The following is an 11,211-nucleotide window of genomic DNA, read 5'->3' as shown; positions in this document are numbered from 1 at the left end:
GACGTTCTCAAAGAGCAAAGGTCTCACGTATTGGAGACCTCTCCTAAATTGTCGGGCATGGCGTCACCATGACTGGCATCACCAGTACAACCCGCCTTGGCTAAAGAGCACCCAAATCTGCTGACTCCTGGACATTCTTTGTCACTTTCATTGGCAAAGAAGTTGACTAAAAATGCGAAGGCCTCAAAGTGACCAGTAGAAGAGAAGTGGAGAAAAAAAGAAAAACAAAGAGAAGGGGGCAGAAAGATCGCCTATCCCACTGCTTCCTCCATTGCTAGATTCTCCTATTCCAACAGTCTCAGTGTCGGTACCGACCACCTTGGTACAGACTACAGACACGAACCGCCTCGTATCGATGTCAGAGGGTGAGATAAGGGATCTCTCTCCAATGCATTCATGTATTGCTTCACCTTTTCCAGTGCAAGCTTATCCCCTACCGACCTTTCATCAAGAGGCTACGTGTTCGAGGGGTAGGTCTCCAGAGTCATTGCACTGCTTTGACTCAAGCCGCAGACTTGGTTTCTACAGGGACAGGGAATCCCATGTGAGATTGAGATTCTTGATACAGGATTGGGATCGTTATTCTGAATATCATGATCCCTCCATGCGATACACGTATTGGAACGAATGGGACTATCAGGACCATGAGAGATACTCTGATCGGATGTGCTGCCTAGGTGCTTCTGTCCCTCGGTACCGACCACCTCTGTCAGCATCAGCATCTCGGCCTCCAGTGGATAAAAATTTGCCACCTCTGCCACCACCAGTACTGAGGGATTTCCTTCCTCCACCGGTTCCACTGTGCTCTTCTTCATTGCTCAAGCACCAGGATCAACATCACCTTTCAGTCCCACTGCAGAGGCATTTGCCCATACCTCCACCACAGGTGCAGGCTCAATGCCAAGAAGAACCTTTCGTGGCCACCACAACCCGACAGTCGGACGCTGAGGACTATGAGTCAGATTCAACTTCTTATTCTTCTGTGCCGCCTTCCATATCTTCTGATGATGTTGTTGGTGTCTCAGAGAGAGCCTCACCATTGGAAGATATGGGACATTTCACAGACCAAGTCCTTCGTATGGCCCAGTCATTGGGCACTGAGACCCAACAATCCACAGAGAAATTGCAGGACCCAGTGTTTGACGCAGTTTACACAGAGTCTTCAGCACCAATGGCAGTACCGTTTCTACCTACCTTGCTACAGACTGTACAGCTTTCATGGAAAGCTCTGTCTTCGATGGCTCCAATTTCTAAAACGCTGGAGTCAATGTACAGGGTGCAAGAAAAGGATGCCAGCTTTCTTTTTTTGCACCTGAAACTGAACTCTGTCATTGTAGAGTCTTCACAAGGGAAGTCACAGAAACTACATGCCTCACCAGTCGACAAGGAGGGTTGCCGTTTAGACTTATTTGATAGGCGAATATATTCATCAGTGGCCTTGGGACTCCGTGTATCTAATTATCAAGCAATGATGTCTCGATATCAGCTCTTCCTATGAGAGAAAATTGGATCTCTCTGTGACTACTTACCAGATGGCTAGAATGTTTCAGTAGGAAGCCCTGAAACTATCTAAACTACAAATAAACACTGCTAGTCACCAAACAAATTGTGGGGCAAAGCACAGTGGTTGGAGCAGTAGCACTCAGGAGGCATGCTTGGTTTCGTTCAGCTGGCTTGGCCCCTGAGGCCAGGTCGCGGATAGAGGTTCTCCCTTTCAATGGAGTGGGGTTGCTCAAATCTGGCACTGACGAAGCAATGGACAATGTCCAGAAGGCCAAAACCACTGCAAGAAAAATGGAATTAGGTCAGATACAGCAGCCATACAAACCATGTAAATGGTCTAGTCCACAACTATACTATTCTCCATGACAATACACAGATCATACATCCCGACAACAGCCTTTCTCTCAACAAAGGCGCTCTAATCCATTCAACTGCTTCTATCAAACCTGAGGGCAGATTGACCATGGTTCTAAGCAGTGTCTTTGACTTCCATTTTCTTCGTATTCAACCCCCTTTGTCAGGCCCTTTATTCGGTTCCCATTTGGTTCATTTTCTCCCCAATTGGGAAAAGATCACATCAGACACTTGGGTGCTGGCTATCATCAAACAAGGATACAGGATCGAATTTGATACCTTCCCTCCCCTCGGTACCATAAAACATTCACCAGTCATGGATGCACTGCTATTAGAGGTGGCCTCTCTTCTACAGAAGGGAGCCATCCAACGGGTGGCACTCATTCAGCAACTGGATGAGTTTTATTCCTGCTATTTTACTGTACTGAAGAGGGACAGAGGACTTTGTCCAATCCTAGATCTCCGAAATCTCAATTGCTTTGTTCACACCAGAAAGTTTTGGATGTCTACACTAGCAACCATTCTTCCTCTTTTACGGAAGGGTGTGTAGTTCTCAGTGATGGATCTCAAAGATGCAAATTTTCATATAGCGATCCACCCCTCACATTGGAAGTATCTGTGCTTCACTATTGACCACAACATTTTTCCGTTTCGGGTCTGCCATTCGGATTAGCCACAGCCTCGAGAGTGTTTACCAAATGCATGGCCATGGTGTGTGCACATCTCAGGACCCGACACATTGAAATATACCCTTTAGTTGACTGGCTAGTTGTGGGCAGTTCCAGAGAGGCTCTATCTCAGAAGGTACTTCTGATATGCAATCTTCTGCAGGACTTGGCCTCTGCATCAATGAGGAAAAATCCAAGCTCCACCCATCTCAGAAGATTCTCTTCATCAGAGTGATACTGCACTCCAAGGCCACAAGAGCTTGTCTCCCTCAGGAAAGAGCATTGGCTATCCTTGGTCTTGCCACATCACTAGTTCAACAAAAGAAGGTGACAGCTTATTCTATTCAGCGTCTTCTCAGTTTAATGGCAGCCACAGTGTCAGTGTTGGTGTGGGCTCACCTACAAATGCAGCTGCTTCAAACATGGTTCATATGTGTTTTTCCCGGGTGGAGGATGCATATCGAGTCCTACTGATGCTACCAGATGAAGTCCTGCAGTCACTTTTATGGTGGACATAGATAGGGAACCTTTCTCAAGGCATGCCTTTTCTTCAAGAGCCACCTTCCTGCGTTCTCACAACCAATGCTTCACTCCTTGGATGGGGAGCACATTGCATGTCCCTTCGGGCCCAGGGTCTATGGCCCAGATCCGAGAAGAGGCTACATATAACCATCTAGAATTCCTGGTTGTGTGGAAAGCATTGAAGGCTTTCTAAACAAATATAATGGGTTGCCATGTACAGATCACATCGGACAACACAGCTGTTGTTTGGTACTTAAACAGGCAAGGGGGAACTCATGAGCCAGCCTTGAGCTCCCTAACTCTGAAAATATACTACTGGGTGATTCACAGAAGAATTTGTCTGTCAGCGATTCACATCGCAGGGAAGGACAATGTGCTAGGAGATTTGTTGAGCAGGACATTTCGGCAGTCTCACGAGTGGCAACTTGCACCTGACATCCTACACTGCCTATTCAGAATGTGGCGTTCTCCAACAGTAGAGCTATTCACAACTCCAGCAAATGCGGTGTGCGAGAGCTTCTGCACAAGAGCAGGAATAGGGACTGGAACTCTTGGGGATGCTTTCCTTCTTCCCTGAACAATCAACCAATATTACCTGTTCCCTCCCTTTCCATTACTATCGAAAGTCATTGCAAAGATGGCCTGGGACAAAACGCAGGGGATTCTGGTCGCAATGTGGTGGCCATGGTAGCTTTGGTTCACTCCCCTGCTGGATCTATCCAGAGGCAACTTCTGGCGACTGCCACTGATACCAACACTGCTGTCACAAGCCCAAGGGCATCTCAGGCACCCGGATTTAAGGACACTCAAGCTGACGGCTTGGAATTTTCAATGAATACCCTATCTCTTCCTGTAAGGTCAGTACTGGAGGCAGCTAGGAAGCCTTCAACAAGGTGCTCTTATACTGTTAACTTGAGAGCGTTTTCTATTTTTGCAGCTGCCAACAATGTGGATCTTCTTCATTGCTCTGTAGAGCATGTTCTTTGTTTTTTGCATTCGTTGTTCCTGAAAGGTTTAAAGTATTCTTCTGTTAGGGTTTACTTGGCAGCTAGTTCTGCTTTTCGTTCACCACTACAGGGTTTCTCAGTCTTCAAGCATCTGTTGCTGAGACCATTTCTCAGGGGTTTAAGACATTTAGTGCCACCAATTCAAGCACCTGTCTCCCAATGGAGCTTGTCCATCATACTCCATGCTCTCACAAGTAAGCCCTTTGAGCCCCTTGCCACAGTCGATTTGCCCCTTCTGTCTTGCAAGGTGGCCTTATGGTTGCAATTATGTCGGGAAGGAGATCAAGTGAACTTTGTGCATTAAGGATTGACCCTCCATACCTCATATACCACAGAGACAAAGTGGTGTTGAGGCCGGACATTACATTCATACCAAAGGTAGTGTCAGAATTCCATTTGAACAAGGATATAGTTTTGCCAGCATTTTTCCCAGCTCCTGTTTAAAAATTGGAGATAATTCCTCCCTGGTTCGTACCACTTTGCCTCCCCTTGCACGTTACTGGTGTATGGGGACTGACACACAGACAGAGCCTCCCCACCACCACCAATCTTCCTGGGCCACCCACCTCCTTGTTCAGTGTTTTTGACAATCTCTGCTGTTTACTCACTGGGAATGCACAGCAAGGGGGTATCCCAGAAGGTCGGAAGGCTGGCATGCTGCTCTGCCATTCTGCTGACCTGCTGCCTTGTTCAGAATGCCGCAGGCCAAAAATGGCGAGGGCCCAAAATGACACAGGTGCGGGAATGCGACACACCCCACAGCCCATCATCACCATCTTCGCCATCATGACCACATTCCCAACAACCCAAAACAACTGCCCACAGCCACCAACACACAGCAGTTCATTCACGCTACGAGAGAAATACATGGGGAGGTCATGGTGCTCCATTTGTGCATGTTTGGAAAAATACCACCTTTTTTCCTTTTGAGGAAAACATGGGATAGGTGGGCAGAAATGGTGGGATAATTACTGGATGATGATGATGACTTCATGTAATGGACCTGCACAATTCAGTAAGTGGCCAATCATGCATGTGCAATAAACTGGAGGTGTAGAGACGCCCTTAATCTGACTCTCAATGCTCATTCATTCTGCTTCTGTCTGTCTCTATCCCCAAAATGCCTTCCTTTGTTTATGCACACACCTTCCCCCAACCTTCCCCCACCTGCTGCCCTCTAGATGTGTTGGGCTGCAATCCCCATAATCTTCCAGCCATTATAGCCATTTTTCATGCTAGTTTGGGGATGATAGGAGTTATGGCCCAACATATATGGAGGGCACCAGATTGGGGAAAGCTGTCTTACATCAATCCAGTGGAGACTGGTGGCTCCAGTATCTGCGGGGTGTGACCCAAAATAGGTTCAGCATGTTGGATAGCTCCTTTAGACTTCTGGCTGGTTCTCAGCAGGATCCAATCATGCCCATGGTCCTGGTGTGAGCTTCCCCTTCCAGAAATAATAATTTCCACTTGTTTCAGGGCTTGTCCTTGGAAGCACTACATTGCAGCTACTAGCAGTAGGGGCCGTGTGCACACCGGGACCAGCAGGCCTGGTTGCTCATGCAAGGGCACAGTTGGATCCTGCTCAGTACTGAAACGCAAAAAGAATTCATAGCCCTACTAAAATCAGAGCCATGAGTCTGCACTGCATCAATCCCCTCCTCTTAGCTGTGAGGGAGGAAGGATTATATCACCTTCCAACTTCTGCTTACTCTCCCATCAAAGGCCATGAACAAACAGACCCAATGGCAGCACCAGCACCCTTGGGCAGGCTGCAAAGGCCCCAGCAGGACCAAGGACAATGATCCCAGTCCTGAGCCCATCCGCCATACCAGACTCCTAGCGACTACAAGCCACCACTTTAAATTCCCCACATAGCATCACTTTGGGACATTGTAGGCCCACCAGGTGCAGTTTCCCCTGGCATGGCCACAGAAGGCGGAACCACTACAAGCCAGTGTTTTAAATTCCCTACAGTACCTTGAAGTCACACTATACCAGGCAACAGGGCTGGCTCAAACCCTTTTGCTGGCCAAGAGGTGGAACAGCAAATGGTACACACATTCCAGTCTAGGTCCTGATTACAGACAAGACCTTACAGCAGCCTTCCTGAATAGGGTGCCCTCCAGCTGTTTTGTACTACAATGCCCATCTTCCCTGCCCATTGCCCAAGCCAGTTGGGACTGATGGGAATTGTAGTCCAAAACATCCAGAGGACACCACATTGGAGGAGGCTGCTTTCTGGAAAAGGCACATTTGACAAAGCCAAAATAGACTCCCAGGTTCTGGTTTAGTTCAATTTTCTTCCTGCGCTGTTGCTCATTTTCTCCTGCAAGCAGTTCTCCTCTTGTCTGAGATTAAGAGTGTGCATAACAGAGACTGAAGAACATTTCAAAGTTTTGCTTATCTCTTAAGGCACAAAGCTGGTTACCAGTGGTTGCTGGGTTATGTAGCATTTGAGCAGAGAACAGTTTAACTTTTTAGTAGTGGAAGAGGTATATCAGGGAACTGGCATATGGAAACCAAACTGATTTGTTTTTGTTTTTAAGTAGAAAGCCTTCCTGAAGCATGAAAGTAGCATTCAGGCAAGTTAGGTGCATCTCATTCAGATGAGATGACTAGGGATGGATCAGTCTATTTCCAGTCTGTCCCTCTTCTACATGAATGTGATTTAAAAAAAAAAAAAATCTGCATGAATATTCCTGGATAAACACACATTTAAATACATATTTTTTGAATATTTTTTTCATAGAAACAAGCTTTTCTTTTTTTCTCATGATTTTTTTTTCCAAAATAAGGTTAACAACATAAAGGCAACAAAAAGAAGAAGAATGTAAATAATAATAAAATCAAAATCACTAAAGAAACAAAGGAATTCACTAATTATAAATTTTAGAGCACAATCCTACGGCTGCTAGTCAGTGGCTAGATGGCCATAGGGTAGGCTGGCTCCCGGGAACCAGCCCTCGACACCTGCACTCCAAGGTCGGTTCCCTGAGAACCGACCTCCGCCCCCTCCCACACTGCCTTGTAGGCAGTGCAGATCAGCTCCACGCTCTGCGCTTGTAAGAGGAGCGTGGAGCAGTGAAAACGGGGAGTTCCTGGGGGCAGGCTGGGGCGGGGAGGGCAGAAGTGCCATTCTGACACTTCCTATGCATCGTCCTGCGTCCCCCCCCCTGCTCTGACTTCCCGCGGCTAGACAGCCAAAATCGGCTATCTAGCCGCAAATGCAGGGCAGCTGAAGTGCGGAGGGGAAGATCCCCTCTGTGCTTCTCCTACCCTGCACTGGATAGGTTGTCACCTCCAAGTTCAGAGGCAGCCGCCTATCCTGATAGGATTGTGCCCTTAGTCTATAACAGATATGCTTATGGAACATCTACAATAAATTAACCTAAGTAGGAGTTTAATATCTAGTGAAAGTAAAAATACAAGTTCTACAACACATAAAAGGAGCATGCGTGAGTGTATGTCATTTTGTGTGTTTGTGTGTATTAATCAGAAAAAATACAGGCAACTGTACTTTATTGGAACTTTATCAAACATATGAAGTGCCTTAACACAGGAAATGAATGGAAACCATGGTGCCATAATACCATTCTTCACATTAGGATTCCTATCTCACTGTACTTGCTGAGTAAGTTTATACATACTCATAGTATCCCAAGTTTTATTAATCCACTGCTCTTTAGTTGGTTGCTTTGGGGACTTCCAGTTACATGCTATACATAACAAGCTTTTCTGAATGCATTTTCTCTAAATATATGCATTATGAATGCATTTTATGCTAATACACACTTTAAAGTGCATCTTGATACATTTTTGAGCCAAGAACTGCAATGCAAAATTCGGAGAAGTGCGAAATCTGTACAGCAATAACATTCTGACCTGCATATGATGCCAGGTGATGCAGATCATGTCAGTTTGCATTAGAATTCACAAATATCAAATTCCTCAAGCATCCCTAGAGAGGACCAGAAGAGAAACAGACAGAGAATATGACAGTCTTGATCCATAATTTAAAGGACAGTAAGTAGCCCAGGAGAACATAGCAATTAACTGAATGACAGTGGAATTATGTATAAAATCTGACATTTATTATAACATTTAAAAATTGAGGGAAAGAACATAGAAATTAATTACAGCTCTCTTTCACTTCAGACAGAGTTACTGTAAGCTGAAGGACTAATAAAAAGCAATTAAAGAACCACTACAGGACACCTCTTCAAAATTCCTTTCATACTTCATACCATTGTGAATAAGCACATTATTATATCTCTCATTTTAAAATCCTCATTTATGCATTTTTGGATATACTTTAATTTATAGTTCCACGTTTCATTTTTCTATTTGAAAGGGTGACAGAACACTGCTCATTCTCAGCCCCTAAAATAGATGTATTTGCGTCGCATTTTGAATGCAAGAAGCAAGCAGGTGCAATGAGCACACAAATGGTTGCAGAATTAAAGTCCAAGGGTCAAGTACACCGTAGTGAAAATATGGTAGAAACCCCAGATCAAGCTGTCAGCCTCAGATGACTGTTTCCATATTTGCACCCAGTTTGTGTTTCATTTCACAGTGATATTTGCACCTGAAGGGTGGGTAATTAGGGAATTGGTTAGTTGTTGTTGTTGTTCAGTCGTGTCCGACTCTTCGTGACCCCATGGACCATAGCACGCCAGGCCTTCCTGTCCTGCGCTCTCTCCCCGAGCGTGCTCAAGTTCCAGCTACCAATTCAGAGGTATAGCCCATTCTTTCAGAACAGCTTTTCCCAACCTTGAGTGCCCTGATGTTACAATACCAGGACAGGATACAATGTGCAATTTAAAAAGCCTTATATAACATACAATACAAATGACAAAACAACACCAACTACAGCAATAATAGACAGAAAATACTTAGAATAGACAACGCACATTAACCAGCTTAATAAAACAGTTAAAATGCCTGGGCAAACAAATAGGTTTTGACCTGGCACTGAAAAGAATATAATGTTGATACTACTCACAACTCCATAGGGAGGGTGTTCCACAATCGGTGTGCCACAATGCAGAAGGCTCTCTCCCTTGTTCTCATATGACATACCAATGGTACTTGGAGAACAGCCCCCTGTGATGGTCTTAAAGGCATTAGCACGCTGGTATAGGGAGCGATGCTCCTGCAGATATTTCTGTCCCAAGCCGTTTAGGAGTTTATAGATAAGCACCTTCTTCTGGGAGTGCCATTCCACCGTCCATCCCCCTCGAAAGTGATAACAATGGACGCATCTCTACAGGGGTGGGGAGCTCATTGTGCAAAGCCACTGGATAGGATCAGAAATGGGCAGACATATAAAATTCCTTGAGTTGCTTGCAGTACAGAAAACAGTGAGGGCTTTCGAATTGGAGGTCTGGGGTCGGATTGTAGAAGTGGCATCAGATAACACAACCATTGTTTATTATTCAAACAAACGAGGGGGAACAAGGTGACTCTAGATATTTTCCAATGCTGTATCACAAGGGAGATTTCCCTAATAGCAGCTCATGTTGCTGAAGCCAACAATGTTTTGGCAGATCAACTAAGTCAGTCTTTTCGGGCATCACACAAATGGCAGCTCCATCTCAAAGTTGTCCGCTACCTGTTCAGTCAAAGGGTGGTACCTCTAGTAGACCTTTTCACAACAGAGGAGTACACAGTGTGCTGGGACTATTGCAGCAGAGCGGGTGTAGGTCTAGCCTCCTTGGGGGATGCCTTCCTCCTGCGATGGACCAAAGGATTTTACTTCTTTTTCCCACCATTTCCAGTGTTGACTCAGGTGCTATCAAAGATTCTGGAAGACAAAACAGACTGCATACACATCACCCTGTGGTAGTGAGGCAGGGGTGGTTTGCTCCATTGCTCAGCAGACCTTGACACCAGTATCTCCAGCTCCCACTGAAACCGGACCTCCAGACCCAGCAAGATGGACAGATCCAACCTCCAGATGCTGCGTTTAATGGCATGGAGAATCCAAAGTTGATAGATGCACTGCAGTTCACGGAACCACTACATGTAATTTTTGAGGCTGCTAGGAAACCAGCCACTAGACATTCTTATGCCCTTAAATGGGCAAAATTCTCTGACTTTACAAATGCAAATAAGGAAGACCAGGTTAACTTCTCTCTTCAACAGGTTCTGCAGTTTTTGTTTTCCCTATTTGAAAAAGGACTTAAATTCTCATCTATAAAAGTTTATCTGGCAGTGATTTTGGCTTCACATGCTCCGTTAGACGGTTTCTCCATTTTTTCATACCCTCATACCCGGCAGTTTCTTCGGGGAGTCAAAATTCTTCAGCCTCTGATTAAACCACTGATATACCAAGTTGGAGCTTGTCAGTCGTCCTCCAGGCTTTAGCAGTTAAGCCTTTTGAACCCCTCACAACAGTTGATTTTCATTTATTGTCTTGGAAGGTAGCCTTTTTAGTGGCAATTATGTCTGCCCATCAGGCTAGTGAATTAGCAGCCTTCAGAGTGGATGATCCTTACATGGTTTTCCACAAAGATAAAGTTGTGCTTCGTCCAGATCTACAGTTTTTACCAAAAGTTGTGTCTACTTTTCATGTTAATCAGGACATTATCTTACCTGCATTTTTTCAATCTCCTCAGTCAGAGTTGGAATCTCAGTTGCATACTTTGGATGTTCGCAGAGCATTAGCTTTCTATAAATCAAGGGACTTTTTGTGTGTTATGGGGGCAACAAGAAAGGTCTACAGATATCATCCCAGAGATTGGCCGTTTGGGTAGTCCAGACAATTACCCTCGCCTACCACCTGTCAAACTTGGATGTGGGAAAGGTGACAGCGCATTCTACATGAGCCATGGCAATATCCATAGCGTTCAACAGTGGTGTTTCTATTCTGGAGTTATGCCGTGCGGCAACATGATTGATGCCATCAACCTTTGTGCAGCATTATCACTTAGATGTCAGGTCTTGAGCAGACTGTTCCTTTGGCTGTGCTGTTCTTTCATCTGTACTACATTAGAACACCTGCCTCCCCTTCCAGTAAGTGAGCTTGCTACTCGCCCATATCTGTGATGCACAGAGACCACAAAGAAGGAGGACAGGTTCCTTACCTGTAACTGTGGTTCTTCAAGTGGTCATCTGTGCATTCACACAACCCACCCACCATCCCTGCTTCGGTG

At 45.4% G+C, this 11,211-nt stretch overlaps 2 pseudogenes; both read left to right on the top strand.

Annotated features, from left to right (window-relative positions):
* The first annotated feature begins 3,731 nt into the window (after positions 1–3,731).
* Positions 3,732–4,498, top strand: LOC146349893 (uncharacterized; annotated as a pseudogene).
* A 5,532-nt stretch (positions 4,499–10,030) lies between these two features.
* Positions 10,031–10,812, top strand: LOC146349892 (uncharacterized; annotated as a pseudogene).
* Positions 10,813–11,211: the final 399 nt, after the last annotated feature.

Source organism: Heloderma suspectum, chromosome 3 (genome assembly GCF_057233095.1).
Source record: "Heloderma suspectum isolate Gila_16-S chromosome 3, 16-S_ref, whole genome shotgun sequence".
Classification (NCBI taxonomy): Eukaryota; Metazoa; Chordata; class Lepidosauria; order Squamata; family Helodermatidae; genus Heloderma; species Heloderma suspectum.
Note: the sequence above shows the minus strand (reverse complement) of the source record. Positions and strands in the feature narration are given on the sequence as shown.